Source organism: Notothenia coriiceps, unplaced genomic scaffold (genome assembly GCF_000735185.1).
Source record: "Notothenia coriiceps isolate Sejong01 unplaced genomic scaffold, NC01 NC01_scaffold00031889, whole genome shotgun sequence".
In the NCBI taxonomy this organism is placed as follows: domain Eukaryota; kingdom Metazoa; phylum Chordata; class Actinopteri; order Perciformes; family Nototheniidae; genus Notothenia; species Notothenia coriiceps.
Window position 1 is genome coordinate 248,673 of NW_011364590.1, and position 7,916 is coordinate 256,588.

A 7,916-nucleotide genomic window follows, 5' to 3' on the forward strand; every position below is an offset into this window, starting at 1 on the left:
GTCAACGAAGGGGAGGCGATGGCCGGAGAATTTGTTCCGGGCGCGGGGTGGTGACTGAGAAATGGAGTCTGTGTGGCATCTGAGATATACGTAATGTAATTACGTGTGTTACAAGTTATGACGGATGACGTGTATAAGAATATAGTATCTACATTATAAGCTATTGAGTGACGATAAATTGATATAAAATAATGTCACAGGAATTTCTAAAACAAAAATATAAAACATACGTGGTCTGTAGTTCAGTTTAGGGAGCATACACACCTTGTATGGACCGGTTATTTGGGCGAAAGACTAAGACTAAGACTTATGTTCCACTCTCTACCCCAGGTGTCTCTATTGAATAGATTTGTCTCTCTTTTCCTCAAAACTCTGTTCCGATTTTTATAACTACTCTCGTCGTCCTACAATTTCATTTAATACTTTGTGGAGTAGGTTTTATTAGAAAAAATCGGTTCTCTAACTCCTTTTCAGGTGGTGAGAGGTTTTGGTCCTGATGGAGCGCAGCCTGCTGCCAGAGGGGAGGGGCTGAACAATTTGTGGCAGGGGTCGGCCACTATCTTCCCTGCCCGCCTCAGGGTCCTGGAGGCGTGCAGGTCGGGGGGCTGCGTTCTTCCTAAAGTCCACAACCATCTCCACTGTCTTGAGAGCTCCAGGTGGTTGTCCCTGAACCAGGTCACCAGATGGTCCATCTCCCACCTGTAGGCAGACTCGTCCCCACCAGAGATGAGTCCGAGGAGGGTGGTCTCGTCTGAACGAGTGTGCTGGAGGAGGAAGTGAAGGGCCATGTTGACAGCGTCGTCCACAGACCTGTTGGCTCTGTAGGCGAACTGCAGGGGGTCCAGGAGGGGGTCTGTGATGGATTTGATGTGGGACAGGACAAGGCGCTCAAAGGACCACATAACCACAGAGGTCAGGGCGTGTGTCGTCATTTAATCCTGTGATCCTTGTTTTCTTGGGAACCGGGATGATGGTGGAGGTTTTGAAGCATGCTGGGACGTGGCATGTCTCCAGTGAGGTGTTGAAGATGTCAGTAAACACAGGAGACAGCTGATCAGCACAGAGCTTCAGGGTGGAGGGGGAGACATTGTCAGGTCCAGCCGCTTTTCAGCTATTGAGTTTTCAAAGAAGTCTGCATCCCTTTCATTGATTGAGAGAGAATTTGATGTGTCGGGGGAGGTCAGTGATGTGGGAGAGTGGGACACTGAAGGGGAGGGTGACGTGGAGGTGTGAGACTGAAGCTGTTGGGAGGTATCATGGGGGATGGTGTCAGGACTGAACTCTGTCTTCAAATCTACAGTAGAACTGATTCAGATCGTTTGCAAGGCGTCAGTCGTTCATTCAGGCTGTGCAGGCTTTTATTCTCTGATAATTGCTGTTATTTGAGGGAGAAAACACCTCTTTCTAAAACAAAGATGTTCTTTTTAAAATGTCTTTGGTGCTGTTTACACGAGAACGGTTGTATCCGCTACCTTTCTCTTTCGTGTAGCCCGTTCGTTCACACGAGGCCGTCACGGAAACGCGGAAACGGACCCCGCTAACGATAACGGGTCCCAAGGATAGATCTGCAAACGGAACGCTCTGGGTGCCAAACGGCTCCGTGTGCATGCCCTATACGATCATTTCCTGATAACGATGAAGCCATAGCCCCGCCTCTGCTGCTCACTGCTGTAGCATGGTCAGTAGCTACTGCTAGTGCTACAGATGTTAGTGCAAAATCTACATCACAACCATCAGCAACAAGTCGACATGGAGAATTACATAAACTACATGTTGCTAAATCCACCGCGGGGCATAAAAAGAAGGGCAACCATGGCAACCACGCTCGGGGTCTTCTTCGCTGCTTTTGGTGTATTTTGCGGCAGAGGTACAGCGCCACTTACAGGCCCGGCATATGTACTACAGCGTCTCCAGCGCTTTCGAGCGGTCTCGTGTGGACGGAAGACTTTTTTAGACTTTTTTTAGACTCTGCTCTGTCCTTCATCTCACAGAACTTGCTGTAAGTCTGTGTCACACTTTCTGAAAACACTGTCTCCACATTACATGCCTCGGTCACCGTCTTCAGTCTCATTAATCCCACTGAAGATGACTTTTCATTGCAGTGCTGTAATCCCCTCCTCACATGGTCATCCAGAAAGGTCAGACAAGGTCCTAGTCTCTCTTTCAGACCTCATTTGCTGGCAACATTTTGTAAGATTTAGGAAAGAGCCAAGGGGGATATTTAAGGTGGAAGTAGACGCTATGCAGAGGAGATATTTTGTCAAAAGCTTTTACCAGAAGAGCTGTTGCCCAAAAGATAAAAAAGGTAGATGAATTGAGGAGGTTAAATAAAGGAAAGACTGGAAGCATAATACTGGTGCTTCATTATGTGGCCATTTCGAATAGGTGTACATGCAGGTAGTTCTGATAAAAGAAATCTAGTGTTTTTGAGAAACCACCAACATAATACTTTTTCGCTTTCTCAAGAAAATATGTATGACCATCATACATTGATGTAAACACCAAACATTGACATCAGGGGTAGACAGGTAAACGTACACAGCAAACAACATAAAGAAAAAAGTATAAAGAAAGACATATAACGAAAATACTTTAAGTACAAATATTTATCAAATACTCATTTGGTTTTGATTGCCTTCTTATTTTTGATAGCGGTGCCATATTGTTGTTATTCTAATGTGCAAAATGTCGTTTCTTGTGAATGTGAAATGTTCCCAGTTTTACAAAAAAAACAATATTTGTATCAAATCCATCGCCATTAAAGTTTATAAAAATGTACTCGTCCTGAATTTCCTCGTCCTGAGTACAAACAGTCATAGAATAAAGGAAATCTATTGTATGTAGCATTTCAAATGAAACCTCTTAGGCTTCATGATTGAGATCAAATGTGTTTCCAATTGATTTACATAAAGTGGAGCCCATGGAGAATCTCCTTGAGGGCAGATTTGGCTTCAATTTCTAATATGTCAACTTCACCAAACCAAGCAATACACCACCAACATAATACTGCGTTACTCGTGTGTATTCTCTTTCCCTCCTGGTGTGTGTTTCAGCACTTAGCCTGGGTACCTCACCGTATATCGACTTCACATCCAGCAGGAAATGCTTTTTATGGAAAGCTTTCTCCTGCTCTCACACAGAAGGAGCTCTCACTGCTGCTCAGCCTGCAGCACATAGCCTACATCACAGAGAAGGAGGAAGACAAATATGGTGATGTCATCTCTATGTGTGCCTCTCTTTCTCTCTCCTCCTCTCCCTCGTCCTCTCTCAGAGGCTCGGTTGTGAATGTAATGTTTTCTGCCACCCGAGCTGCACGAGGTAGGTCCTTCATTCCCCTCCCTCTTGCACATGTGCATGCTGCCTCTGTGGGGAAATGCTCCTGAACTCGACCTGGATGAATATAGTCTGTTTATGTCGCTGTGGGTTTTATAATATCACTCTCGACGCTTCTTTTGGGCGTAAATGTGTGCGCTCGGCTGGGTTAACAGATGCTGATTCACGAGGTCACATATTGAGTCGATACTGGGAGTGTGTCCGGAGGTGTCAGGCTGCAGAGAACTGTTGAAATCCCAGCCTGAGACGAGGAGTTAAATCATAAAGCTGCTGACAGCATCCGTCGTGTTTGGATTAGGATTGCGATTCATCCTCCTGCTCAGGCTGTTTTTCTTTTTTTTTTTGTCCACCATGAACTCCTTTTTCTCAAAGGTCATTATCGGGTCACAGGAATATCGTCTGTCGCTGTGACCTTTGCACTTTTTACACCCTTTTGATGCCTGCAAGTCCTCTAAAACCAACGATCTTAAGGCTGATTGTGCTGACATCTCAGCCTCTCTCTTCTGTTACGCAAGAGGCATCACACACACACACACACACACACACACACACACACACACACACACACACACACACACACACACACACACACACACATATATAATAACTGGGACTCTGTGCGTCACACACATCTCTTCACCGCGCAGCTCTGTAGTTCTGTCTGGTTTTCCTCTCGTTTCGTGCCGTACGTTAGTAAGCAGTGTTTGTCTATTATGGGATGGAACAGCCGAGGTCACGCGGTCTCCTTGACACCGCGGGAGTTCAGAGCTTTCATCACGCTCATCAGCACTCCCATCCACATGTCGCTCTGATTTATCAAATGATATGTCCGTCATCATCTTTTGCATATCATCTTTTTTGAAGGTGACTGACTTGCTGCTGGTAGTCCACGTGCCAATTCCCACAGAAAATGGATGTTAGTGATACCATTATATATTTTTACACAAACACAACCGAACATTCCCCAACATTAGACATATGGCAGATTACAAAATAATGCTTAAAATAAATAAGATGAAGTGTGCAGTTACTAGAAATCAGTTTAAAGTGCAGACCAAGAATATAATAACATTTGCATTTTAACAAATTCAACAAAAATACAATAGAAGCAAGTCCACAAACAGAGCAGAGTACAGCTTACACTTCTCCAAATAGCTTAACCATATTTCACAGAATTAGATATTAAAGAAAAAGTGATTCTGTGTCATGCTGTTTTTTTTTTTAGAGATGTGAGGTGTAGACCCTGGTAACCTGTTTTTAAGATACATGGGGCAGTGTTTAATCTCTACTTCTGGGTCCTGGGTCCATATTATCTACATTCCTCAATTACCTAAATGATAATTAATTAAAAAAGCCTAGTTCATTAATTGTAAGCTTTAAGATGCGTTCGAAGGACATTGTCCACGTTGATGAGGCGCTCGGACGAAAACAAAAAGTACAACTTTTCTGGATCCATATCGTCTAAATTCCTCCTAAATAATAATTCATTTAAAAAAAGCCTACTTTTGTGTTTTGGCCTAGTTCATTAATTGTAAGCTTTAAGATGCGTTCGAAGGGAATTTTCCACGTTGATGACGCTCAGACAAAAACAAAAAATACTGTTTGAATTGTATTGAAGTGTTAAACAGGGGAAACATGAGACATTACAACCTCATGCCTTGCTTGTATCTCTCATCCAGCATGTTGGCTCCGTATATCTCACTTAACAACATGTAATAATTTCTCAAACGCTCAGCAGTGGCAGCAGATCTCTGGCTGTCAGACAGCAGCGTCCCTACGATCAGTTTAGTCTCTGAAATTATTGCTATCCTTGCCCGCCCTTCAGCTGAGCTCCACGGTTAATCTCAAAACAATGAAAGTGAACGTTTCCACTGCTGCACATTCAAAACAATAGTAACAAGTCATCCGACCAACATCCTATTATTTTCAACCTGAGCATTTCCTGTGATGTTTGTTTCTTGTTAAACAACCTGCTCTTAAAACAATGCATACTTTTCATGTTGTGATATATGCAATATTTAACAGCCTGCCGTTAGTAATATGCAGCCCTAATTAAAAGTGCATATTAATCAAATCCTATTTAAAGCTGCTGAAAGAAAAAAATGTCAACGGTTTATTTTTGTATTTATATATTACATAACATGGAGAACATAAATAACCTTTGTGGGAGATCAGTTGTACTTAATGAAAGGGATTTTGTGTCATCGTTCTGCGCAGAAACCTTTCTCATTGTTTTTATTATGGTATTGTGTCATAAATCCATCATTTATCCACCAATATTCGTCACAAAGAAACAGGGTTTGTTGCACATTAGTCCAAGTTTCCTGTGCCACTAGACTGAGATCCTGTGCATGTTGTTTTAGTTTTGTTCGCAGGTGTGCATATTCACAAACCATGTGTTTACGCTCTTAAACTTGACTCTGCAATCTGATCGCCTAAAGGTATATATTCTTTGAAAAGGTTCCCTGTGATCTGTTGGCTCTGTGGAGGAACCCCTCTGCAGCTGTTTCACGCCTTGTTTTCGGGACACTGCCAAGCCACACATTTTAGGATTCCCCGTGTGTTTGCCCTCTATCTTTGGCATTGGCTCAAAGCTCTCAGCTGGCACACTGCTGTGGTGCGGCTGAGACAGATTGTTATGGGCCAGCAAGGGGAGAGGTGTCAGAAAAGTGTTGTAGAAAATAAAGACGGTAGTGTAGTAGCAGAGTGGATTGTCTGTGACTGGCGTGTCCATTGTTTATTAGGTGAATCAGAGTCTCCAACACGGCTAGTTCCGTGTTTTGAAAATATAGAAAAAGCTTAAAAAGGCACTCATATTTTGACAATAAAAGATAGAAGGTGCAGAGCCATGCTAGCAGCTCTTTGTACTTAGGCATAGCAGTGCTTTGAGTTAAATGCTAACATCAGCGTGCTAACATGCTTACAGTGACAAAAGGCGCATTCACACCGCAGTACTTTTCCCACAAAGGTTCATGAGAACTTAGTTCATCAGAACTCTTTAGTTCTGATGAACTAAGTACAGATCGCGTTCACACCGGAATAAGTCCCTGGGGGTGGATTAGGCAAATGAAGCCGCTGACGTCACTTCTTCTTCTTCTGCTTTGGGTTTACTGGCAGGCCGCAAACAACTTCACGGCGTATACTGCCGCCCAAAATCCCCGGCCGGAAGTCCCCGGAGTTAGGGACTTCAGAGTAAATCGCCAGAACGCCGACACCTCCTCATCTCCACCGCTCCCATGTTTTATTTTGTGTTGCCATAAGTTAGTCACTCTGCGTTTCTGCGCTGGGCTAATGCTAATGCTAATAATGCTAATAAAATGGTAGCTTCACAACACTTTTTTTTAGTTTTACGGGGCGTGGTTTGCAATCCGCCCAGCCAATCAGAAATATAGCTCTTTTCTCACAAGAGAGCCGCATGAGAGTCCCTGCTCTCTAGCAGGGACGGAAAAGGGGGTAAAAAGGTTCTCATGAACTAATTTTAGTTCTGGCTCTTTTTGGTGTGAACGCGACATTTCGGAACTATATCGGAACTAAAGTGGGAAAAGTACTCCGGTGTGAACGCGGCTAATTTGTCAAATAACCCCAAATTCCTGCAGAAATCTGGAGGGTTTGTAATTCAGCTCTCAATGTGTCTGTAAATGATTATCAAGGATGTAAGATATGGAATAAATAAAGCACTTTATTGTGATGAATAATGTTGAAAGGAGGCTTATTTTCCAAGCAGATAAACATAAACAAAGTGAGACATTTGCAAGAAAATGTCTCGCTTTGTTTATGTTCATCTGCTTGGAAAATAAACATTATTCATCAGCAATGTAATCCACATTCTAAATGCTCAACAAGGTTCTTTTTTACATCCTTGATAATCGTTTACAGACACATTGAGACCAAATAAGATGAGGGTTTTTCAGATAATTCAGGTCTCTATAGGCGCTTTCACACCGGATTACTTTTCCCAGGAATAGTTCCAATAGTTCCTGGGATGTTGCGTTCACACCAAAAAGATCTGGAACTAGAACTTTTTTTTGCGAACCTTTTCACCCCCTGCTAGAGAGCAGGTACTTTCCCGGGAGAAAAAGGTCCCAATTTCTGATTGGCTGGACGAATTGCAAACCACGCCCCGTAAAACTCTTTACGGGGCTACCTCTTTAATGGTGAAGCCGCCATTTTATTTGCTCGCATTAGCATTATTAGCATTAGCATCAGCCCAGCGCACCAACAACTAACTTATGGCAACACAAAAGAAAACATGGGAGCGGTGGAGATGAGAAGGTGTCGACGTTCTGGCGATTTACTCGGAAGGCTTCAGTAGAAGCTGCTGGGAGTCCCAGCAGCTTCTACTGAAGCCTNAGCCTTCCCCAACTCCGGGGACTTCGGGTGGCAGTATACGCCGTGAAGTTGTTTGCGGCCTGCCAGTAAACCCAAAGCAGAAGAAGAAGAAGTGATGTCAGAGGCTTCATTTCATGGATGTATAATAAGAACTGGAAACAGCGTGGGAGGCGGGGCCTCGTTCATTCCTATGAGAGTTGCTCATTGGCGCATGAAGACAAAATGGCCCAACTTTTGAAAGAGCGAAACATCAC

General features: G+C 43.4%; 1 protein-coding gene across 1 annotated transcript in view; it reads right to left on the bottom strand.

Annotated features, from left to right (window-relative positions):
• LOC104960544 (putative oxidoreductase GLYR1) overlaps nucleotides 1-882 on the bottom strand; it is a 17,992-nt gene extending 17,110 nt beyond the window's left edge. The window contains exon 1 of the mRNA XM_010788619.1: nucleotides 764-882. The gene's annotated coding sequence lies outside the window, so the exon portion shown is untranslated. The remainder of the gene's footprint in view (nucleotides 1-763) is intronic.
• Between the last annotated feature and the right edge of the window lie 7,034 nt (nucleotides 883-7,916).